The sequence below is a fragment of the Palaemon carinicauda genome, chromosome 40, assembly GCF_036898095.1.
Source record: "Palaemon carinicauda isolate YSFRI2023 chromosome 40, ASM3689809v2, whole genome shotgun sequence".
Classification (NCBI taxonomy): domain Eukaryota; kingdom Metazoa; phylum Arthropoda; class Malacostraca; order Decapoda; family Palaemonidae; genus Palaemon; species Palaemon carinicauda.
This window is the reverse complement of record NC_090764.1, coordinates 38,943,724-38,970,298: the sequence shown is the minus strand read 5'-3', so window position 1 is coordinate 38,970,298 and position 26,575 is coordinate 38,943,724. Positions and strand designations below refer to the sequence as shown.

General features: G+C 42.7%; 1 long non-coding RNA gene across 1 annotated transcript in view; it reads right to left on the bottom strand.

Annotated features, from left to right (window-relative positions):
* The window catches only part of LOC137631712 (uncharacterized), a 242,290-nt gene extending 225,771 nt beyond the window's left edge, over window positions 1-16,519 (bottom strand). The window contains exon 1 of the long non-coding RNA XR_011041937.1: window positions 16,000-16,519. This is a non-coding gene — a long non-coding RNA (uncharacterized lncRNA). The remainder of the gene's footprint in view (window positions 1-15,999) is intronic.
* Between the last annotated feature and the right edge of the window lie 10,056 nt (window positions 16,520-26,575).

The window sequence follows — 26,575 nt, the reverse complement described above, 5'->3', positions numbered from 1 at the left end:
TAGGGATTAGAAGCAGCCTGCTGACCGCGTGAAGACTGGGAAGATCTTCCATAGAGAAAATCGTTCGACGATTTCCTCCATTGTTCAGCAGCCCTCTCAATCAACTCAGGAACGAAGAGTGAAGAGCCCTCAAGGGTGGAATTCCTCAAAGGTGAGACTTCCCCCATCGGCACCTGTTTATGGAATTTCCCAATGACGGTATCCCTTCTCTTGAGGACAGCGTTCACCCACAATTTGACAACGTGATGCGATAAAAACTGAAGAGTTTGGGTACCCGACAAAAGTAAAGACTCCAAAGACTTCCTAGCAGACTCCTTAAAAAGATCTTGGGAGCGTACCATGAAGCCCAAAGACCCTAACCATAGGTTGAGCCACGAAGCAGCCTGCATGGCGTACTTCGTGCCTCTCTCTATGTTGAGGATCTAAACTGTTGCGAGGGAGGCCCTAAGAGAGGAGAGGATTTGAGTTTGGATACCCTTCATCAGAGACTCCACCGAAGGGTCGACGGACATGGTAGAATGTGGTTCCCCCTCGATCTTGTAATACTTCCCTTGTTGGATAAAAGGAAGCGGCAATGACCGAGAGGAGAAACCTGCCCTCAAGGAACTGGAAGTTCTGGCTACCTGGGTAATAGCCTTTCTTTTGGCGGCCGTCAGGCTTTTAGACCAGGCAAGGCTGCACTGGTTCTATGGAGCGTCAGGGTCTCGAAAATTTTGTTGAGAACCATATCGTTCCCCTCTTGGGTGGTGGTACCAAGAGTTGACAGTCCATTGATGGCCCTGATGCAAGAGAGAACTTGCCAAAAGGTATGCTACGACTCTCGTCTCTCTTGTTCCAAGTGAAAGTTCGGACTAGCTGCTCTCGGAAGATTTTCATCATCCGTGTCCAATGACTCATCTACCTCCAGGCTCACGTTCAGAGCTTGGGGTAGGTCGGGGTCATCAACAGGAGTAATCGAGGGACCCGCAACAGGGGATCTTCCGTGTGCCTCTGCCAAACGGGCTTCCCTTGCCGTGGCATTCTTAGAGTTTGATTTGGTGTCTTTAGATTCCCTCTGCACAGGAAAGCGTTCCTCCAAGATGTTGGAAGGAGGAACTTGCAAGGGTTTTGGGACACCAATAACCGAAGCCTCAGCAGTAGGAGCCGTAGGCTCTTCCTCAGGTGGAGGTAAGGAAAAAGGACACTGGTCCAGAGGCACTATCACAATTTCTTGAGGGTTGAAGGGGTGGACAGAGATCTCCCTGGGAGAGCCAATGTCTCTAGTTGTCCTAGGATGGAAGAGATCGGCATGCAGTGGAGTTATGCCTCTCATCCTCCTCTTCTGTCTCTTTGTCATGGTCTCCCTTGCCTTCACCAGGGTAAAGGGAAGGTTAGCCGGATAAGAATCAGAAGGAGGCGGCACCTCGGCACGAGATCGAAGTGGAGGAGATCTTCATGCCTAGTCTGACAATGGTCTGTTTTTAGGGTCAAGACTCCCAAGAGACGAGCTCGAAGTAGACTCCAAGGAAATTCGTGGAATATCTCTGACTGGCACAGTTAACTGGAACAGTCAGAGGATGTGGCGGTGGAGGAGCCACACCCAATGACTTCAGCAAGGTAGAAAGAAAGATACTCACCCATGCAGGGAGTTCAGTACCCTTTGGTAAGCCCTAGGCTTCCCTTGATAATCCAGGAGGAGAACATCCCCTAGGGGGAACTTTAGAGGGAGCCTGTGCAGACGTAGGGGAGAGTCTTTGCGGCAACAGGAAGTGCTCCTTCAACGGACAAAGAGGACAGTCCAGGATAATAGGCACATCAGTGTACCTATTAGGAGGCTCCTCAAACTCTTCTGGGAAGGGTATAAGCCTGCCGCTAGAGGTAGTAGAAGCCAGAGATGGAAGCAGAGGTGTTGGTACCGCACTTGCTTGTGGTTCCAAAATTTCTGCTCGTGAATCGCTCATGGAAATTACAGATTTGCGAGCGTGCGACAATGGGCGCGATTCAAGAGCAGAAGTGCTCGTAACACGAGCACTAGGAGACATACTGGAAGAAGGAAGCCTCAGGCATTACTGTTGCTGCAAAGGAACACATACGCCAGACGATGTCGGCAGAGAGGGCCTCTTAGTAGGGGCAACCTTAAGTATTGGTGAACGCATCACAACACGACGCATTGTGGAGCGCTGCGTAGGCAAACGCTTCGCTAAAGCACCTCAGGCAGCAAGGGCAATGGAGGTTTAGCTCAACGCCTGTCTGAGGAACGGTGTCGTATGATCAGGGTTGGTACGGGGTCGTTGAGAGGGACAGGATGAGGGGCGACGTGCTGATGGATGGGGCAACGCTTACCTCTACCTCTAGACGAGGAACGTCTAGACCTTGATCGTGAACGCACGGTTCGCGATCATGAACGCACGGTTCGCGATCATGAACGTACTGTTCGTCGTCAGGAGCGTCTAGTTCTCAATCGAGAATGGAGGGAACGTTGTGAGAGCCTATCTCGCAAACATGAGCGTCAGTCTCTCGATTGTGAACATCATTCTCGTCAACGGCACCCTCATGAATGGGAGCTTCATCCTCATGATCTAGAACGCAAGTGTCTGGATCTAGGTCTAGAGTCAGTTTCTCATGATCATGCAGAGCGCAATTGCGATAATTCTCCTTGTGAAGAGAAATGCCTCCAGGAAGAGCATTGAGACCTATCTTATGAGCATGAAGCTCTAGAGCAAGAACGTCTTTTGGACGTAGAGCATTCGGATTGCAATAACCTGCGATCCTGATGATCTTCAGATTGTCGCGAATGAGTGTCCCGAGGGACGAGAAGATGGTGAAGTTCATCCCCGTGCATCGTTGGTGGAAGGAGCGCTGGTCTCTAGAAGATCCTCATCTCTAGCTGAAGTATTCCTGTGGGGAGAAATAGAAGGCTGAAGGTTAACGAACGACGATGTTTGAGGATGGGGAGTAGGATCGTTGTCAGCAGGAGGCCATTGGAGAGGCGAACGCGAGCGATCACCTTGTCCATTTGTGGAAGGTCTAGGAGAGGGCGACAGATGAACTTCGCAGACTTCCAAAGCGAGAGATGTTGGGGGCTCCGGAGTAGGGTCCTTCTTGGCACCATGCTGAAGGAGTTGAGCAAGATCTTCCTTTGTAGGGGGTTTAGAGACCCCTAAGGTCGGCCATACCTGCAAAACATCTGCAAGGGAAAAAGGCTGTCCGGCAGCTGGAGGTGAAGTTGCTCCTCTAGGGGAAGCAACTAACTCCCTGTACCCCGGGGAGTACAGGGAGTTAAACAGTCTACGTTCCAGCTCGATCTACCCTCGGGAGAGCAAGAACAAGAAGGTGCTTTAGAAAGAGATTTGGGGGTGCGAGGTAGAAGAATGCCTTTTCCTCGCCCCTTAGGGAAAAAGATCACGCTAAGTCGTCTTCTTCCTGTGCCGTCCAAATTTCCCCCTTTGGGGGGCAGGTCACTCCCTACACTACACAGGGCGAACCCTGCTCGCAACAATACCCTCTACACGAAGGACACATAGAGTGCGGGTCAGTATCCAGTGATGACATAAAGGTACCACACGCAGCACCCTCGCGCCCAGGACAAGTCCACATGAAGGAAATGAGAAGAAGCAAGCACACCTAAAAAGAGAAAGAATGATTATAATGTCCAATGACAGCCTTAGGAGGAGAGAGAGGAGACGTCCACTCTCTACCGAGCCTAAAGAAAAAGTGACGTACCTCACAACTGTGAGAGTATATATTGAGGTGGCTAGGTAACCCCCAGGCACCCTTGACCTACCTGCTCAAGGGGTTAGGCAGGGTTGCCACCTCACACTTTTAGTCTAATGGCTACCTTCCCGTTCCGCCGGAAGAATATCCAGATAAATAATGGAAGGTTTGTTAGTATGGGAACAAAGCAACATTCACTGTAAAGAAAGCTTAAATTATATATAAAAACAAAGAATGTTTTCATATATACATTACAGTACTGTAAAAAAAAAACATAAGATTAAAAAGTCAAAAGGCCGTCAGTTGGAGAGGGGAGAGAAACAACGAATCTCTGCCCAACCCAGAAGCAAAGTGAAGTACAGTCACAGGTGTGTGAGTAAGAGGGGTAGCTATAACCCCCCCCCCCCCCAAAAGTAGTGGTATGGGTGGTTAAGTCTCGCTAAAAGTCTTAATGGCTCGTCTTTCAACTTCCCCAAAAGTAATACAGTACCCCTATAAAGAGCAAACACTCATTAAACATTATTTGTATTGTACATATGTGTAAGCTTTAAAGTAAAGCACTAAACCCTGTAATTTTAAACATAACTGAATGGCTATGTAATTGTTAAACTGCATATTTTACCAAATTTGATCAAAATAATATGAATACAAAAGAAGCTATCAGTTCATCTCTCATCACAATGACTATTAGGCTACCGATACGGTATGGTATACCGTTCACAGCTACAGCTTCTTAGATATTTTCATTTATACAATTCTATTCTTACCAGTAGAGTTTCTTCCATGCAACTTTTCCAGGAAATGATCCGTTCTAGCGCTCATGTATTTTAGTTTAATGTTAGCTTAGGGCATGAGAATTCTCAGGGAGAGAAATCCCACCTCACGGTGATTTAGATCATGTTGGGCGGGGGTACCTTAAGTTAGTAACATACAGTATACCCTTAATTTCCTTACAGTTCAAACACATTGCCAACCTTAGTTGCCATTGAAAATGCAATTATAAGACAGCTAGTAATATGACAAATATTCACCAATAATTTTAGGTCAGGTCTAGAATGGGCATAATGAAGGATCACACCAAATTAAAAACAATAATGGGAATGCAATCTCAGTTCATTGTAAAATGAAACATTTTAGATGTATGGACAGAAAAAAAAAGAAAAAAAAAAAGACAAATTACAGTTTATTACCAATATTAAGTAAATATTAATGCTTACACTGTCCGAACATACAATATATGTAGCCTACAGTAAACATAGGCTCCTGATGCCCTTCTTGTATCACTTTCTTATATATAACTTATTACAAATGAATAGTTTCCCTCTTGAAATACACTGTATTTCTAATTTCCCCTTTTTATACATCAATAGAACCTAGCTACCATTTGTGATTCCACATGTATTTTAATGCCTGAAAAAAACATATTCTACCATGGAAACAAACAGGGGGACAAAACCTAACATGACAAATTCAAAGATAATTTGTATTTTTCCTAACCATACAAACCTTAGCTATTTACATTGGGTTTACCTTTTAGCGCAGCTGAAATGGCGAGCCATTAGAATTTAACGAGGGTGTATTACCCCCGCGCTAGTTAGCGGGGGGGGGGGGGGGGGGTAGGGGAGTGGTAGCTAGCTACCCCTCACACACAGGTGAATGCTCACTTTCACTTAGAGGTAGGACTTGTCTTGGGGGACAGGGCTGGCGGGCAAATATGTGTAAATAGCTAAGGTTTGTATGGTTAGGAAAAATACAAATTATCTTCGAATTTGTCATTTGTTCTGTAACCGAAATACAAACCACGCTATTTACATTGGGTGACTTACCCCTTAGGTAGGGTGGAAAGTCCCCAGCCATACTGGCTTTGGCTTTACACTGGGACTCAGAATCCGAGTGAGTCGCACTCGAGAAAAGGAGTCCCTGCACCTCACAAGTTCCTTGCTCCGCAAGGAACCGTGTGGCCTACATAAGCTTGTGTGTGAAGGAAGAAGTGTGACCCGTCCTAGGCAGTTGACCTGGAGTTCCAGAAGGAACTCTGGGTTAGGACGTTCCCAATACCACCTCGTCAGGGTATGGGGGACGCGACAGTATTAACTCAATACTCGGAACACAAGGAAGCATGGTTTACCTGCAAAGGTTCGAGGTCAGCTATGCAGAGACCAGGATGCTGCTTCCCCGTAGAGGGGATGATGAAGAAAGAAATAAGGGCCGGACATACTTCTTTCGTTCATGCAGACTAAAACCTGATAACAATGCCCTCAACCTTATGCTACCTGTCCAAAAAGGAGCCTGAGGTTAGACCACCTGTTGTGTAGCCACCACAGAGCGATAGAAAACGTATCGAAACTCCTGTGGGTCACGCCCTGCAGGAAGCGGGCTGCGAAGGTCATTAGACGCTTCCAGACTCCAGCTTGTAGCACCTGCGTCACAGAGTAGTATTACTCGAAGGCGAGGGACGTTGCGATGTATCCAACATCGTGCTGTAGGGCAACGTGACGGGGGAGGGTCTGGAGACAGGTCGAGATGAATGTCCTTGAGTCCGAGCTGAAGAGGTATAATGGTGACTCTCCCCCGTGTCCTCCTCCTCGGCTGCAACTGAGGACAAACTGCAGCTGTTCCCAAAGCTAACCTCTCGTTTCCTTTACTGGCAAGAAAGAGAAGGTTTTGGGACATCAGATACAGAATGGAGACTCGAAATCTTGAAGGAATTGGACCGAAAGGCCGGGACCCCAAGATTCTGAGTCTAGCCAACAACTCAGGAGCGAACCTGAATGTTGCCTTCCCCTCTTCCTTAGAAAGGGCGGAGTCGTACGAGATCAAGAAGATTGCTTACACACTGGCCGCGGCCAGAGTGAGCAGGAGACCCAAGACGGAATACAATCCGAGGCCTGTCGTAAAGGGTCTTGAGAAGATCTCTTAAGGGACTAAAAAGTCCGAGACATGCTCCAAGTTGGAGGTCTCACTCCGACTAGGGCAGGGACGATCGTAGCTTCGCATGAGCAAGGAAAGATCCAGCGGGCAGGAAAAAGTTATTCCTTTAAGCCTGAAGGCCAGGGAAAGGCTGAGCGACAGGCTTCATTGCCGAGAGCGGAAAGGAGTTTCCTCTCGCTGAAAGGCAATAAGACCGTTATTGCTGGAGAAGAGGCCTCAAGGGAAGAGGTATATCTCCCACGGCACCAACCACCGAAGACTCTTCACTTCGCCTGGAAGACCCCTGCGGATGACTATCGCAGATGACGCGACCTCCGTCCCGCGACTGTAGCGGGTTGTCTCTTCTTGAGGAGGAGGCGTAGTGTCTCCAGGCATGAAGCCGAAGCGACGCCCCGGTTCGTGAAAAATGTTGCAGTGTGGTTGTTTGAGTAGTCTGTGCCGTGGGAGAAGCTCTCCCGGGAGTTCCGTCAGGGGAAGCAGAGGGTCCAGAAACCGTTCTGCGCATAGTCCCAGTGGAGCTCTCCCATTGAAAGGTTGACAGACAACCTGGTCTTGTTGAGACCCATTCTCCACAGACAAAAAGGAGGGAAGACGCAGGCGTCGAAGTTGTCCCACCATCACCGGAATGCATCTTGCCAGAGTCTCGGGGTCTGAGACTGGGAGGAAGAACAGCGGAAGCTTGAGGTTCCAAGCTGTCGCGATCAGGTCCCCCAGACCAGGACTTGCTGGTTACTCAAGGCCAAAGACCTCCAGGTACACTCTCTACGAGGCTCTGCTCGGATAGTCGGAGAGAACATTCCTCTGCCCGGAATGAGAGAGGTTGTCTCTTCTTGAGGAGGAGGCGTAGTGTCTCCAGGCATGAAGCCGAAGCGACGCCCCGGTTCGTGAAAAATGTTGCAGTGTGGTTGTTTGAGTAGTCTGTGCCGTGGGAGAAGCTCTCCCGGGAGTTCCGTCAGGGGAAGCAGAGGGTCCAGAAACCGTTCTGCGCATAGTCCCAGTGGAGCTCTCCCATTGAAAGGTTGACAGACAACCTGGTCTTGTTGAGACCCATTCTCCACAGACAAAAAGGAGGGAAGACGCAGGCGTCGAAGTTGTCCCACCATCACCGGAATGCATCTTGCCAGAGTCTCGGGGTCTGAGACTGGGAGGAAGAACAGCGGAAGCTTGAGGTTCCAAGCTGTCGCGATCAGGTCCCCCAGACCAGGACTTGCTGGTTACTCAAGGCCAAAGACCTCCAGGTACACTCTCTACGAGGCTCTGCTCGGATAGTCGGAGAGAACATTCCTCTGCCCGGAATGAGAGAGCCGATGGTGGTATTGAGAGTATCTCAATCATCTCAGTATCTCTACTGCAAGATGTGAAGGTGTGAAAATGCGTCCCCTGCTGGTTAGAACACGCCAGAATCATGAAGTCGACGCGCACGGTGCGACTCGGCAGGAGCTGTAGGATCTGTAGAGGGGCCAGACTACGGCCCCTAAGCCTGCCTGAATGATGGAGAGGTATCCTGCAGGTCCTGAACATAGGCCTGGACCGGAACATGCCCCCCCCCCCCCCTTTTTCTTTGACGAGTCCGAGAACAGCACCAAGAATGTGGGGAAAGGACGAGAATATCCACTCCCATCAAGAGGTTCCATAGGTCAACACCCATTGCAGGTCTAATAGTTCCGCTGGTCCCATAGGGGCCAGAGAGTTCGGTTAATCGTTACCTGAAACCACCGGAACTTGGACCGCCCCACATGGAACTTATCCTGAGGCGACCGTTCGGAACTATAGACGGGTCAATGAGGAAAGGAGAACTAGGAAACGTTTCAAGGTAGGGCTGAAAGCTCTGCTTGACTGAGAACAGGTACTGCGACTCTCCTCAGCCTTGCCACAGTCAACTGAAGGGAAGGCTCGGAGGAGGTGGCAACAGAATCTGGCGTCCCCAGGTGGTCACCCATCCAAGTACCGACCAGAACCGACGTTGCTTAACCTCGCTGGATGGACGAGAAGTGGGGTTTTCAACGTGGTAAGGCCGTTGACTCAATATCATGGCCAGATACTCCAGATGTTGAGGCAGAAGAAGAGAAGGCTCCTAGCAAAATACCATGAACCCCCACCCATGGTAAGCATCCGGAAGCTTGTCCCGGCGCTGAAGAAGGTCGAACCCGAGCCTACCGGAGTTGACCAGCCCTCCAAAAAGCAAAGGAGGCGGAAGCCTGCACCTGAGCGGCCATGAGGAAAGCAGGGAGAGTTCTCTGGGGAAAAAAACCTGCGATGCCACGGCGGGATCACCACACTGCATCATAAGCAGGAATACCTGCAGTCTAGGCTGAATTCCACAAGCTCCCTGGAAGATGGATGGAATGGAAACTGAAAGTACCCGTCCTTCCGATCCAGGGTTTAAGGAGTCCTGTCGCCTCGTTACCAGTCTGATCGATTCTGCTGTTCTACGTTGGACGAAGTTTTTTCGACAAACTTGATCAGGGCTGAGAGGTCGACTACGGAACTCCCGTCTCAGATACTTCCTTACAAGAAAGGATCAACTGAAGAAGCCGGGGGTGAAGCCGTCGATGATCCTATGGAGGACCTTCTCCTAAGGTATGGATCATTCTGCCCAAACGGGCAACTCTTGCCGACCCTATGGTATAGAGGTTCAGAGACACTGAATTCGCTGACAGAGACGGCAGGCGCGATATCCTTGGCTGATCACAGAGATCGTGCGGGAATGGGCATCGGGAAGCTCTCATCCGGATGAGTAACCTTAAGCATCCTCCCAGCGTGAAACCTGCAAGGGGGGGGTGCCAATCCTAGAGTTCGTGAACTCTGCCGCTCCCTTTAGGACTATGCCCCCCCGGGGGAGCCTCCCGTGCCATCTGTTCCTGACAGGAGGAAACTGCAATTGGACACCTTGTCTCAGTTGTCGTAGCCAATAACTTAGGCCGACGTGGTTGAAAGAAAAAGGCGCTGGAGCCCTGCAGAGTCTGGAAGAAAGCGCCTTGGAGGAGTGAAAACGGAAGTCGACTTCCTCCGCACAGCCGCTGTCTAAGTCTCTGTCCTTGGGCACAAACAAACTCTTCTCAAGGAAGGAAGGGTGTCTGCGGTTGTCGACATCCACGGATGAGACACCCGAAAGGAAGCCCTCGGTCAGCGCGTCCAGATGGTCCAACATCGAGCTTGCCCGCAAGTTAGATACTTAACGACGAAACGCCAAGGTGCCTGAGCCTGAGAGGAGGAAAGTACCCATGACCTTCCTGTAGCTTCCTTGAACCAAACCTCGGGCCGTAACCGAGGAGGGAAAGGACCTGTTAAGCCCCCTACACGAGGTGGAGAAGAGGAAGGGGTAAGCAGTCACCCCTTGGCTAATGGAGAAATCTCGAACGGAAAGCCCCCCGCCAAAAATCCTTCCAGGGAATGACGGGGAAGGGCTAACCCAGGTTCTGGAAAGAGGAGTGTTGCTCAGACCTCCCTGAAGATTCTTCCTATTCTTGCAAGTGCCATGCTCTGCGTTTACGGGGTGAGACAGTGTTCTGGAAATACGCTCCAGAAGAACTCGCCAGGCTGGCCATGCTGCGAAAACCCCAATGGGAATCGTGGTTGCAATCGCCCTGGAGCTCGCGCGATGGTAAATCAATGATTTGCGCGTGGGCGAACGTGTAAGCGCCCATGCGCGGTCACGCAGGAACGCAAACGAAGGTGAGCAATGGAGCGCAGAAGGAGGGCGAGCGTGGAAGGAAGGGTGAGAGCTGGTGGTCGGCGAGTGATAACCCATAGGCGAGCAATGGATACTGCAAGAATTAAGCCGACGTTCGTGCGGCGGAGCCCCGTCGGTTCGCGCGCCGGAGCCCCGTCGGTTCGCGCGCCGGAGCCCCGTCGGTTCGCGCGCCGGAGCCCCGTCGGTTCGCGCGCCGGAGCCCCGTCGGTTCGCGCGCCGAGCCCCGTCGGTTCGCGCGCCGGAGCCCCGTCGGTTCGCGCGCCGGAGCCCCGTCGGTTCGCGCGCCGGAGCCCCGTCGGTTCGCGCGCCGGAGCCCCGTCGGTTCGCGCGCCGGAGCCCCGTCGGTTCGCGCGCCGGAACCCCGTCGGTTCGCGCGCCGGAGCCCCGTCGGTTCGCGCGCCGGAACCCCGTCGGTTTGCGCGCCGGAACCCCGTCGGTTCGTGCGCCGGAACACCGTCGGTTCGCGCGCCGGAACACCGTCGCTTCGCGCGCCGGAACACCGTCGGTTCGCGCGCCGGAACACCGTCGGTTCGCGCGCCGGAACACCGTCGGTTCGCGCGCCGGAACACCGTCGGTTCGCGCGACGGAACACCGTCCGTCTGCGCGACGGAAACCGTACGTTCGCGCGATGGAATACTGTTGGTTCGCGCACGGGTGAACATTGGAGAGCATGTGCGCGGTCGCGCATGAACGTAGACGTGCAGGCACGCGGGCGTGCGGTCGAGCAGGCACGTGGGCGCGCGGGTGAGCACAGGCGGTCGGGAGACCAATGGCGCGTCGACAAGCGATGGCGCGTTGACGAGCGATGGCGCGTTCTGGCGAGGTGATAGCCCGCAGGAGAGTGACGGAGCGTTGGCAAGCGATGGCGCGTCGGCAAGCGACGGCGCGTTGGCGCGTTAACAAAACGCTAGTGAGCAGATGAAGAATCACGCGGGTGCATAGGCGATTGCCAACGTGAGAGAGACTAGTGATGGTTAGCGCGCATCGCGCTAACAGAAGGCGCGCAGGTGCATCAGGAAGGTGAGCGCTGAAGCCAGCTGTTAATCAGGCGATCCTAGACGGTCAGAGACCCGTTGACGCAAATTGGTGCGCGGCAAATAAAGGCGCGCAGATGTGCGCTGGCGATTGAAGAAAGCTGGCGCACAGAAGGACAGAAGAAAAGGTGAGCGCTGGCGAGCAGGAGGAAGACCTACGGCAAGACTCAGCTACCGGAGATCGTGGTCCACAGCAGGCGAGCGCTAGATCGCTACTGATGGTGGTCAGGGGATCGATGGCGATCGTTGACGCGTAGCAGATCGCTGGCGAGCAGGTGAACATTGACGCGTCTAAGGTCGCTGGCGAGCAGATGATCGCTGACGAGCAGAAGGCAACGCGTGGAAGCCTGCGCATAGAAGAAGAGTCCTTGACCCAGACCTGAACCGAAGTTTTAGATCGCGAGGGCGAACTTGGGCGCACAGGGCGCGTAACAGGAACCAACAGGAACAGCAGAGATGATCATCATGAGAGCGCTGACAAACAGGAGAGCGTTGGCGAACAGGAAGCGCTGATGAGCAGGAGAGCGCCTGTGCGCTAACACTGAGCAAGAGCAGGCCGGAAGACCGTTGCCTGTCCGCCGGGAGACTGATGTCCGTCGGAAGACCGTTGTCCGTCGGGAAGACCGTTGCCCGTCGGAAGACGAGGTCAGACTGCTGTCCATCTGCACCAGGGCGGATGAAGGAGTTGTAGGCTGCAAACGTAGATTCAAAAAGGCGCCTCTTAGCACCCTTATAGGGAGATGAGAGGCCCTTACGACGAGGCGGAAGGTGAGCCTTACGGCGAAGGAGGCCAACAGCAACAGCAGCAGAAGAATCCTCCGAAGAGGAGTCTCTATGAGTGTACTCTCTCGCGAACGAAAGAGAAACACTTCGTAGAAGAGACTGGTCAGCCAGTGACCTAAAAGGAGCAATCCTCCGAAGAGGGGCTCCTGCAGTTGCCCAGCCCCTTGAGCGAAACTGCAGGTGTGACCGCTCAGCACCAAGAGCATAGTCGCACGAAAAAAAGACAAGAGTAGAACTCCCCAAAAGGGGAAAAACTAAAGCCCGGACAGGAAAAACTTCCCTCGGAAGGAAAGTGACCCACCCAAGGAGGCAAGCCTCCTGAGTTCTAAAATGAACTGGAGAGCTGTCAATCGTCACGGGAGTACTTCCAGTAGAAGGAGACACGCCCCTCACGAAAATCCAAAGGGGAGGCAGCAACAGCCGAATCCCCAGGCCTCCACAAGACAGCTCACACCGTAGCCATATTACAGAAACGAACTAGATCGGTAACTGTAAAAAAATAAAAACAAAAAACATTAGTACACATTCATTCCCCCGGGAAGGCTCCGAAGAGGAATCCTGAGGGAAAGGAAACAAGAATTACACAACAGGCACGTGCCCTCGCAACCACTTACACTCACGGAAGGAGAGCTATAACCAAAACAGAATTATAACAATTATAATTATGAAACTATGTAATTATGTAATTTAAAAATGAATGAACACTAAAGAAAGAACGAAAACCCCGAAAGGAATCGTTTTACAAGCTGAAAAATTAACAACTACAATTAGATTCATAAACTAATTGAGACAAAACGTGCGGCGTAGCAACCCCCCCACACGGGATGGAAGCTACAAGGGCGTAGTAAAACGTAGTAAAAGGGTGAACGACCTCAAGAGAGAGAGAGAGAGAAAGACCAAAGTCAAACTCGATCGCAACCCATAAAATTACGCCGTGGTGGCCTAACTGCCGAGGACTCCACGGAGATATCGTACACTACACACACAACTCTGAAAAGGAAACTTACTGATTTCTATACTCAAATATATATACAAACATGAAAACATGTTTACATATATATTGAGTAAAAGAAAAGTAAGCGATTAAGTAAAGACAAAACAAACAATGGCTGCCAAGCGAGGACCAAGACAGAGACGTCTGTCCCAGTCCAAGCCAAAAGTGAAAGTGAGCATTCACCTGTGTGTGAGGGGGGGGAGGGGTAGCTAGCTACCACTCCCCTAACCCCCCGCTAACTAGCGCGGGGGTAATACACCCTCGTTAAATTCTAATGGCTCGCCATTTCAGCTGCGCTAAAAGGTAAACCCAATGTAAATAGCGTGGTTTGTATTTCGGTTACGGAACAACTAACGTTTCCCAGCTAACCTAACATAGGGCGCCGTGTCTTTACCAACCCAGGGAAAGAATGTACAACTGCCTGCGTACCATAATAGGATAATGAGTCTTTACCTTATTGTTTGGAGGTGTAAATTCCAGATTATCACAACATTCCAATAGTTTCAGCGGAGGGTGAGGAAGTGATTAATGAAAGGGACAATATTCCCTCACACAAAGTTTCATTTTTCTAAAGTGCATTCGTAGTTATAATGGTGGCTTATTGATAACATCCGTGTCTGGAGATTACCAGACTGGGGTTCGAGTCCTGCTCAAACACGTTAGTTCCTTTAGTGGCTGCAACCTCACCATCCTTTTTTTTTATCAAAAATCTGTAACTTTGTTAATAAAGGTTTCAGCCAGTACAGTAGTATATGGGATTCAAAATAGTGTATTTGCAAAGCTCTATTCAATCATGAGAGTTTTCAATATCCTATCTAATATTGCACAGTTCTATAATTGAACTGCATTGTTAATTTTGTGAGTGTAGCAAGCCACGGTGGAACAAAAACCATTAGGGGTCTGTGATGTGAATCATAGATAATTATGATACTTCCCTTTCCAGCTAGGCCTACTTACATAAACCATATATTTTTCCAAGTGGTTAGATAGTGTTTATTTTGTATTTCTGACCATTATTATTGCTGCAAATCACTCGTTTGGGCATCTCCTCATCTAAAAACCCTGGTTTCCCACAGGTAACTGGGGTCCCCGATAATTGTTGTTATATATGAGGGTCCAAAAGTTAATAAATGGGTGGTTTGCCCCAATGCTCTTGGTTAGAAATGGCTAAAATACTAAATAGAGATAGTGAGTTAAAAGATATATTGTTCATACATTAGGCTAGTAAATCAAAGTATATATTAAGCCCCTGGGCTTATAGTATCCTGCTTTTCTAACTAGGGTTATAGCTTAGCAAATAGTAATAATAATAATAATAATAATAATGATAATAATAATTAAACCGGTAATTCTATACAATAGCTCTGCCAGCAAGTTATCAAATTTAAGTACTTTCACAAAAAAGGGGGAAGTCCAAGATTTTGTTTGATATATAAATCTAAGTGGTTTAAAAATCAAAATTGAATTTGACGCACCTGAAAAAAACTAAGTCCCTCGAATTCATAATTCTCTCAAATTCATCTTCAGACTGAGGTCTCGTTTCTTCATTTGTACGTTAAAAACATAAATTGTCTTTATTACATCGTCAACTGTATTCTGCGTAGCAAGACGTAACCCAAACATCATAGTTTATAACCAAGGATGATTATCCACATTTTAGTTGGGCCTAGCATTTTAACAAAACTAGAATCACGTGACTTGAATACCCAATCAGGTGACAGTTTTACTAGGAAGCTTAACACTTTTCACACAATTTCTACCACTAATTTTTCAGTCTTTTGAGAGCCATGGAGGGGTGTAAACCTTCAACTTCTGGTGCGGTTTCTCATCTACCATCTACTTTGACATCAGTTTCTGTGGATTTTCTCCCCAGTTATTGTCTCAATTGTTATTTATTTTGAATTTTGTTTTGCATTATTGGGGTAACATCAAAGAATAATAAAGTACTACCAGGATCATGCTGTTATTAAAAGTTTAAGTGACACTATTTGCCCCACTTGTGGTTCTAAGTGCCAACTTGATATTAACAAAAAAGCATTTCAGTGTGACAGAAGGCATGTTGTATTGAAAAACAAGAAGAAAGTGGAAAAAAGGTGTAGTTTTTACATATCCATTTTTAAGGGAACTTTGTTTGAAAAGTCTCATATTGGATCATAGGCTCCATGAATTCTTAAAGATGGCAGCTCACCTTTACCCTCCAACCTAAATTAGTACACAAAGGGTTTTAGACTGTTTTATATTTGATATGGCTGTATAAGGGGGGAGTCGCAGGGGGGAAAAGCGCGGGCCCCCCACGTAAGGATACAGCTACTAGGTTAGGTTAGGTTATGTGGTTTGTTTAGGTTAGGTTATGTGGTTTGTTTAGGTTAGGTTATGTGGTTTGTTTAGGTTAGGTTATGTGGTTTGTTTAGGTTAGCTGGTGGCCTTGTTTATGGCTAATTCTACTTGTGCCATTATTCGTATATTACAACAGATTCTTTAACTCATTCCCGACCCAAAAAAACCCGGTTTCCTACTGGGGGTCCCCCAAGATTGGAAAGGATAACAAACAGGGTAAAAATACTGTTCCGCCTCAAAAAAGCTGAGCTTTGGATAAAGCACCAAGTAATTCATCAGAAAAAAAAAATCAAAATTATTAATGGCGGAGCTATTGTATAGAATTACCATCAAATCTGAACTGCTCATCATCGAAAAAAAACTACTATTAAGAAACCAATTTGGCAAGATAGTCGAAAGGATTATTGGTAAATTTGTATATATAATTTGTGTGGATTTTTAACTGATACTGCAGTAGCCTAGACCTCAATGAAACCGCGTTACTGAGCTATTGCAACTTCCACAAAACATGAAAGAAATCCTGCAAAACTTACTGGTTTAGCACTGTTCCTGCTGAAGTATTCTTCAATGCAAACATCATTCACTTCTTCAAAACAAAAACAAAATATAATTTTCTAAATCAACACAACCATTAGGGTAACCTAGTACTATTCCGCTCCATTTTGGTTAATTTACTACATTTGCAATGTTCTGCTTAGAGAATCGTGCTCCTCGTGCATATTCATTCACTGCTGAAGATTGAAACCACAACGCACTAAATTCAAACACTATTTCCGATGAAAACAAATTCTTGTCAACTTTACACACAAACACGAACCTATGCATTACGCAATCACAGTTATACATTTGACAGAACTTCAATAATGAATAGAAACTAAGACGGTACCAGCCAATAGAATCAGCAAATTGACAATCATCATGTCAGAGAGTTGGGTATGCTACGCATATGTCATACAAACACTATTTCCGATTAAAACAAATTTTTGCTAACTTTACACACAAAAATAAATCATAGTGAAAGAATGAATCACGTGTTCATAGAAAAACATTTAACAAAACGGCAATAGAAACTAAGACCAGCCAACAGAATCAGCAAATTGACAGTCGTTATGTCGAATATTCGGATTATCGGGTTACGCAGTTTTGCCATTTGATATAAGATTTGGTAGCTTAAAGTTCTTTCCAAAGGGAATAAAGACTTTCTTGTGCAACCTGAAGGCTCCAAAATAACTTTCGACAGCCATTAAGGGCCATCTACGATGTTCATGTGACCTTTAGGTGGCATTTATAAAACCAAACCCTACCAAATCTCACTTCAAATGGCAACACTGGGGTACAGGGAAGCTACATAATTATGGAAGATAATACAAATATCTAGGAGGTTAGCTCCTCGTCATTATGATCAAATGAAATTATTCAATTCACAAGCCTACACTAAGAAGCATATAACCAAAATAACGGAAACGGGTATTTGGCCACTTAAGAATAAAATTCAGCGTAAAAAAACGATTCTGTTTCATAACATCAGATGATAAAATATTAGGACTCACCAGTGAAAGTCCAAATAAGAAAATCATATGGGTAATGCTGATGATAAAGTCTTTTAGATATAGGCAAAAATATTATATTGAAATTGAAGAGTTAAGAAAGTATAGAAAACAAGAAGGTTTAAAGTCAAATCATGAATGGTAGAGGCAAGGGACAGTGACAATGTCCAAGAAATATCGAGTTTGCGCAGGACTTAATCTCCCGTCCAGTATAACGCCAGACAGGAGCGTTTCCAATGTGATTAAAAGAAATAAAAATAGAAGAAAATAAAACATAAATAACAAAGTTAAGGTGTTGTAAATGGTAATGACCAGAGAGATTCTTTTGATTTAAAACAGATGCAATGTTTTATTTATTCGTTACAATCAAATTCATAAAATTTAGACTTTACCGTTTAGTACTTCCATGAGTGAGATAAAAAAGGATAAACAAAATAACTTGCTGGAAATTTAAGAGAAAACTCTGGAAGCCTGTAATTATTTTGTGGTTATCTTATGAAATTAAAGCCCTTAAACCACAGTAAGAATAGAAATGACGGCAAGCAAGTTCAAAATAGTCTTATTACCATTATGAATAAATATTTGGATATCTACAGCTATGAATCAAGCTATATCTTAATGGTTTTCGAGAACGGCAATGATTTTGAAGTTTCTCCCGTCTGCCGTTGTAAACTGTGCAAAAGGACCACGAAAAAGACGATTTGTAATAGTGCTAGAATTGTCGCTGTATTGATAGAAAAAAAATTCTAAGATTAGATGAACAGAAATCTCCAAAATAGAGTTTAAATCATTTTTTAAAAAGATTGTTTTCATATTGAATGATGATAATAATGTGAAGTAAGATCAACCCCTCATTCAGCACTTAAAATACACAATTTCATTACCTTGTGTAAATGACCTTAATTAATGGGACTATCTGTGATCAGTTAACGTTGTTATAAAGGAACCAATCTGATAAGAAGGTGTTGAAATATTCCTAAGTTCATTCGAGATAAAGTCTTTCATTAAACTCTACAAGTCTACATACTATAGAGACATTAGATAGGTAGGCCTAATCGGAAAAATCGCAGTATCAAATCGAAAGTCAATCTTACTCAATTTTTAAAAAATGAATCAAGTCTGCAAACGCTTTTTGGGGACTATTAGTGTTAATCACATTTGGCTTCAAAATAAATGTTAAAAAATGTAATTAATTAACTGCATGTTCATATCCTTATTAGATCACTCCAGTTGGCCTTAGCCGTTGGTTAGAGGCACCGAGTAGCCTATCCTTCCTTCGTGGAATTCTTCCCCCAAAAATACAAGATATTAGCGTTTTGGATAGAATTTTCTTCTTTGTTCTTTCGGCGTTTTCTCTGAAGTGAGGCGACCTTGAGCTATTGAATAAAAATAATTCTAAGGATTGGGAAACTATAATCAATCATCTCTCTTAGACGGGGTTCGTATAGACTCGATAAGACCACGAGATTAGCAACCTCATCGCTAATAATTCTCTATGAAAAGGAGAGGCGTGGTAACAAGATTACTGGATAAGAAAAGGTAGTGAATGGAATAGATATTGTTAAAAAGGGAGATAATAAAAGGGCCATAATGGACAGGAATAGACTACTAATAAGAATGGTTAAAGAATGAAAGGGGTTAATCCAGAGAGAGATTGAGAAGAGATATAACAAATGATGGCAGTATGAGAGAAGGGGTTATTAATACAATTATTGAGCCAATGATGGAAGCAGGATGTCTAAAAAAATCAGTGTACAAAAGCTGGGATTTCATCTACTTCTTTATAGAACTAAAATATGGATGGCGGTACAAATAGAAAAGAAAGTGGAATCTGTCAAAGTTGAATATATATAGTTTCATTGTTATGCGTGAGTAATATAATGAGGCTTGAAAGATTAAAAAATGTAGGCTCACCTTTACACAAAAATATGGCAAAATTCTTTGCATAAACGAGTTAGTTTAATTATTATTGAGATACTACCGCTAGTGAGTTATGGGGTCTTTGACTGGCCAGACAGTAGGCCTACTACATTGGATCGTTCTCTCTGGTTACGGTTTACTTTCCCTTTGCCTACACATACACCGAATAGTCTGGCATATTCTTTAAATATTATTTTCTGTCCTCATACACCTGACAACACTGAGACTACGAAACAATTCTTCTTCGCCCAAGGGAGTAACTACTGCACTGTAATTGTTCAGTGGGTACTTTCCTCTCGGTAAGAGTAGACGAGACTTTTTAGCTATGGTAAGCAGCTCTTCTAAGAGAAGGACACTCCAAAATCAAACCATTGTTTTCTAGTCTTAGGTAGTGCCATAGCCTCTGTACCATGGTCTTCCACTGTCTTGGATTAGAATTCTCTTGATTGAGGGTACACTCGGGTACCCTATTCTGTTTAATTTCTCTTCCTCTTGTTTTGTCGAAGTTTTCATAGTTTATATAGGAAATATATATTTTAATGTTGTTACTGTTCTTAAACATATTTTATTTTTCCTTGTTTCCTTTCCTCACTGGGCTATTTTCCTTATTGGGACCCCTGGGCTTATAGCATCCTGCTTTTCCAACTAGGGGTGCAGCTTAGCAAGTAATACATATTAATAATAATTGGTCAAAAGTTCTTGTTAATAACTCGTATTATCCGATGTACGTTAAGATACAGTTTAAGTACTGTAAAGCGGGTTACTTTATTATATATGTAAAAAGAAATTATTCATATATGCTGCACAGAGTAAGTTGACAGTTATTATGCGTTTTGAAGTGTTTATTTTTATTTAGATATTGCGACGCTAGAAAAAAGAACACTTGAAACTTACTTTTTTTATTTTAAGAACGATCACACCGTTGTAACATATCACATTTGCTATTTTGTGGGGAGCCCAAAAGGGTGAGGTTGGATTAATATATATATATATATATATATATATATATATATATATATATATATATATATATATATATATATATATATATATATATATATCAGTAAGTTTTTGTGTAAAAGTGATCAAAACAACTGATGAGATAAAAAGATGGTCTCTAAAATAAAATAAAAAGTGGTGGAAGTACGGCAAAATTTACTAAAGAATAGAAATACTCATAGCATTCCTGGGAATATGTGCGGTGAGGTTTTGATTACATTGTAAATGCACATAAAAGAAGTGTTAATATGGGGAAAGTAGTGAGAGATTAGACAAAGAAGAGGGTGTCAAATATTTATCCATCGTCAGTTGTGTGATATGTTCGAGAGCTTGAGAAAATTAAGTGATTTATGTGGAATGCGTGTTCGTGAAGTTCATTAAATTTCTTAATAGAGATGCTGATATCATTTGTTAAAAGATGGCTTGCTGATTATGGCGAATAACATAAGTGACGGATATTCATAGGCATTTTGGAGGTGAGACAGATAATAGTAGGATGGCACTAGAAATGAAATAAAGAAGGTAACAGGAGTAACGGAAAAAAATGCTGTGAAGCGAAACGTATGTAAATGTAAAGCTGTTACAAAGATGTGTGTTTTAGGATGAAGAAAGAATAAAATAATGAAGTGTTACTGTGCTACCCAAATATACTAGTGAAGAAGATGAAACATAAGTGCCTTTGTATCCCAGAGGTGAGATTTTATCAAGACACTATAGATGTGACTACGTGTCGAGGATGTAGCCATAAAAGATGACTATTGTTGAAGAAGTTTTTTTTTTTACACTGGGGTTTACTTCCAATTCAATTGCTGATGGATAAATATGACAGTGATTTTTATATTTTTCTTTCTTTTTTTAATGGAAACTTAGCGATTTGAGGGAATTCATCTCTGATGAATGCACGTACATAACAGTATACACACACACACACACATACACACACACACACACACACACACACACATATATATATATATATATATATATATATATATATATATATATATATATATATATATATATATATATATTGCACATTAACCCTGTGTTGGTAAGAAGGCGTCCATCCTTACAAAAAGTCATATTATCCAGTTATATCTGTTTGTTTTATTTCATATCGTACTTTTCCTTTTTGAAAGCGCAGATAACGAAGAAGGTCACTCATTATAAGTCATTAATGCAACAAACTAACAAATAATCCTTCTATAATACAGAAAGAAGTATTTAAAGTAGATATGTCGTTGCAATTTCTCGCTTTTGTATTTATTTCTTTTCATTTTGGAATGAAATTTCTTGTTGATCATGAATAAATGTGGCGGAAGATGTCCCTTGATCTTAACTGAAATTCTGATGATGTTGATTACCATAGATCTATGTCCTAACTAGAGAAGTTCCCTTCCCTTATCTTATCTCTTTCATCACTGTCTACCGACTTCTGTAAATTTTGCTGAAAAATCTTCATTATGAGATAGTGAAAATCATTTTTCATACGATGATTAGAATAAGAGACAAATACACTTACTACTACTTCACATAAATCATATTACACTAAACTGATTTAAAAGAAGATGAAGATGACAAGGTTCTATGATGTCAGTTGAGGATATTCTTTTGTGAAAAATAAAATCAATGTTTTAGCTCTTCGTTTCCATGTGTCAAAAAAATAAGCCCCTAAAGGTAGTAAAGAAACCTTTAGAAAATAGTTTATAGACTTTCGTAGCTTGAAATTAATTCAAGAAAATTGATAAAAGTGGTTGAATAATTAAAAAAAAATAGAGGAGAGCAATAACTTAATGAAAAATAGATTATTACTCTATGAGTAGAGTAATGAAAAGAAAGTCAAAATTAGAAATTTACTTGTAGACATAGACGAAATTAAGGTTAAATTGATGAGAGCATTCACACTCTTTGAAATGAAGTAACCCAAGGCAAAAATAGTACGAGCAACCATAAACTTTTTAATAATGATAAACGATTCTAGTCATAAAGAGTAACACCAAACACAAGAGTTACTATGAATAAGAAATGAAATAGCAAAGCATTGCTTAACCTCAGGCTAATCACACACATAATTTGTGGCTAAAATGGCGAAAAACAACCACAAAATCAACCACAATACGTCAATTTCAAAAGTGGCAGGTGACAATCACACGTAAGTTTCGCAATCGATAGTTTTCATCCAACCGTTCTCCATTTCATCTATTTTCTTGATGTAGGCTAGTCATCATTATTAGGTTGTTATAGAATGAAAGTAAATAATTCGTTGATTGCGTCCTAGATATGTCATTTTACATGAATATGCAAATGAGGAAAGCTGATGTTTTGATGTTTCTATTTTTAAACGAATAAACAGTTCTTCTAAATATAGTTTTACATATAGTATAAGTATTGATGATGGTAGCAATCCTCATCACCATTATTATCATAATTATTACAATTAGTATTATTTTACCAATTAACACTGATTTTGAGGCAAATTAATTTAACCGGTGATAGTAAAATTAATTATCTGGGTCATACCAACACTGGACACGGACAATGTAATATTATCCATCTGATAATCACGAATTTAAAAATAAGTTGCTAAAAAACATTTTCAACCGAGTGTCAACAAGAGGCAGAGTGTGCCGTTGTCATGGCAACTGCTTCCATCTTTCCCCTGTGCGTTGATTAGAAACACTCGAATCCCTCTCGTATGGCACATGAAGGAATCGAAAACACATTAAGAAACAAAGCCACCTCTCCACACGACTACTTTTACTCGACATTTGTTGTTCTCGTGAAAATTACGAAAATAGAATTTGACTCAGTTCTCAAATTAACATTTTTTCTCTCAAGTTTTTCAAACATAGAGCTGACTAAATTTTGGTAATAAACTGATTTTTCCTTTCAAGTTTCTTATTTATTTATTTATTTTTTTTTTTTTTTTAAAGCTGTGGCCCCAAGCACATGTGTTCCAGAGAAATAACAATATAGCAGTCACTGCCACATTCATTCTTTAATTGCTGAATCGTTGATGAATCTCATTTATAGTAAAACTTTTAAACCATTAATTGTTACATGACTCATAAAGAAAGCTCAGCATCAACATGTTAAGTATTCCAATATTCGGCTTCATTTGCCTACGTTACAGAAGCTCTTGCTCTTCCTGGATAGGAATCTGTCATTCAATCGATTTTCTACGCCATCGATTCTGTCTTTTTGAGATGTCTTCCTCTTCATCGCCAAACAATTCCTCTCACCTATTCCTTTGAAACTCTCTCTCTCTCTCTCTCTCTCTCTCTCTCTCTCTCTCTCTCTCTCTCTCTCTCTCTCTCTCTCTCTCTCTCTCTCTCTCTCTCTCTCTCTCATACAAAAAACTCTATACTATCCTTGGTTCCCAATTTAATCTTACAACAGCATCTAATTTTTTATCTTTTTTTTTGAAACCTCTCTCTCATACAAACACTCCATACAATCCTTGGTCCCCAACTTAATCTTACAGTAGCATAATCTTTTTTTTTCTTTTTTTTTCTTTTGGTAATATCATCAAGTCTAGATACCTGTCTATTATCCAATCTCTGAATCACCATCTTACTTCCTCAACTGCAGTTCCCTGGACCATTCTGAACTTTACACTATCCCTTCCACATCTTGCATCATTCAGCCCTGCCTTTTTTCCTATCCTCTGTTTTCCATAGATATTCAAAATACCTTCTCCACTAACTACTACTTCGTTCAAATAAGACATCTCTCTATTTGCATGTATATTTTGAGATTCACTTGTTAAAGATATTGATCTGTATATAATGCCATAAAACTAAAGAAATTTGTTAACCTTCTCTCCTGTTTTATAATTGTCCCATAATTTTCTCTCACTTTATCATTGATTACCCATTCCATCTTCCTGTGTGCTTCCACATTACTGCTTTTTTCCTCCTACCATAGACATGAGTGTCCTCAGCATATTTTCCAAGTGGGAGCAATCTTAATATATACATGAATTGTTTTCAATATCAAGCAGACAAACACTTAAGACCTTTTGAACTAGCAGGGTAATTCCAAAATCAGTATCAGCACCTGCATTTATTTAATGAATAAAGTATTTATATGTATAGATATATATAAATTTTTTTCAGGATTTCAGGGGAACAGTGTCCGCTCTTGACCTAGTTGCCGGCACCCATACACATAACCGCACCTTAGATACTGTAACCTGTTTCCATCACTAATTCTTATTTTCTATTCCTTCTTTATACTTTCATATAACCACAGACACTTCCTACCAAGAAGGATTAACCCTGTCTTGATGACCCCATCATGATTTTGCTAAATCTTCATCTGTTCCTCCCACTTATGATCAATACTGAATAACACAATAGTGTATTCATATCCTCAATATATGCTCTTCTAAACTGATGTGAGTGTCTGTTTCCATCATAACTCTTGTATCTCATAAAAAAAGGATGGCCTCGATGAGGTAATCATCATCCTCTGCGTGCATAACTATTCATAGGGTTAACTTCCTTCGCATCAAACTCGCCTGTTTCAAATACATTTTCAGACTTTTTTTCGCCTTCCTCTCCACCTTAATTTTAGCTTCAACCAGAGGAAAGATGTTGGGCGAGGAATGAGGAGTATGAAACATCTATTGAACCACTAATACATCTGAGTGGAAAGGCAGGAGTACTTCATAGTTCTAGTAAACCATTAAGTGGAGTACTAGCAACCAGCGATCCATCCTAAACATTCTACAATATTTTCACAATATGAATATCAACACCATGGTTTGTACAAGTTCCATAACTGCTTACATCTCGTTCCTTCTCCTACTGCAGCTTTTAAGCACATACCCCTAAGGTGTTTTAAGTTTTGACTGTTACCTTGTAAACAATAATTACAATAATAAAAATGTCTAAATTATCACAACAAGGATCATGAGCCATTGGTAGACAAAAAAGGTTAACAATGACAACAATAATCATGAAAAATTAACCGTTACTATTTCAGTCAGACGAAAATTGCATGCAAAGAAGATGAGAGAGTGAGAGATATTTAAGGTGCGAAAGTCTACCCTGTTGCTAGCACAATGGAGATAGCATAAAGAGAACAGTAAATTATTTTCAATCGAAGTAACCTTCCTTGTCTTCTATTTAAGAACAACTTTGCTTCTGTCCAAATATTAAACCTGATGTGTAAATAAATAGGCCTATGTCAGAGGGATGCCTGTGGATCGCTATGGAACAAAATTAATGTTGCAAAGACCAAAATTCTTCTTTGGCGAAAGTTAGCTCACCATCTTCAGGATGATAACATTGAGGTACGCTTTTGTGAGTAAAGCATCTCTTCTCTCTCCCAAAGGAGCTAGTAATATATTACGATAAGAACCGCGATTGCCTCATAATGCTACAGAACCTTTATATCATAGAAGAAAAAGTGTCAGTAAGTTTATAATAGTAACCATGTACTTTACTAATAAAACATGTTCACAATCATCAGACTCACGCAGATGACCACCATATATATATATATATATATATATATATATATATATATATATATATATATATATATATATATATATATATATATATATATATATATATATATATTAGTTTTTATATATATTCATATATAGCCAGACGCCTGCTCTTTATGATATAGGGGAGATGAGCGTACAGATAAACTTACAAACATTTTAGAATGTTAAACGAAAGAATTGCAGGTCACCGGGTGTGGAGAAGCCAAGACCTCATCAAGAGAACAGATCTTCCATTTATAGTCATTTAGATCAGATAAGGAAAAAGCTAATTGCTGAAAGTTTAAGGCTAAGGTTTTTTTTAATTAAAAAAAATGTATTAAGTTCGTGCTTCTCACATGTAAATATTTACTTACACATACGACTTCTTTGATAACGTCTTCTACTTGTTCTTCTTCAGAAGATGCAGCAAAGACTCAACGATGATGAGGCAGGGAAGAAGAGAAAACTTGAAGGTACTGTATATATAATTACTTAGGTCAGACGGTAAGCGTTTCCCCAGGATATGAAACTGAAATTGAAAGGATAAGCATAGAATGGAGAAGTTTTGGTTATCAAAATGAGATTATGAAAAGTAAAATGCCACTTTCTCTGAAAAGAAAAATATTTAATCAGATGGTCCTACCAGCATTAACTTATGCACCAGAAACCTATAGCCTTACTAAAACTTTAGAACATAAGCTAATTTAAAAAAAAAAAAAGAAAAACGTTTTATGGCAGTGTTTGGTATAATAGAGTAGATTAAATTTGTAAGCTTTTCTCCTTCTCCGATATTTTTTTTTCTTATACATGTTTATTTTCCCCTCTATCTCTATTCCTTAGTATTTCATGCTTTTGGTTACCTTTATACCTCATATCTCTTCCGGATTTCCTTTCATATTATGTATCAGTCGAGAGGTCTTTTTTTTCATTTGTTTAACGTCGGCTACCCCCCAACATTGGAGAAAGTGCCTTGATTTACGTATGTATGTATAGCTTCCGGATTTCCTTTCATATTATGTATCAGAATGTGAATCTTACTTTTGTTTATTTATGATCTACAATTCTTATACACTTATATTAATATTCGTATGTTTTTTCGACGCTTCTACATTTTTTGTTAGCGTCAAACCATCACCTGCAAAG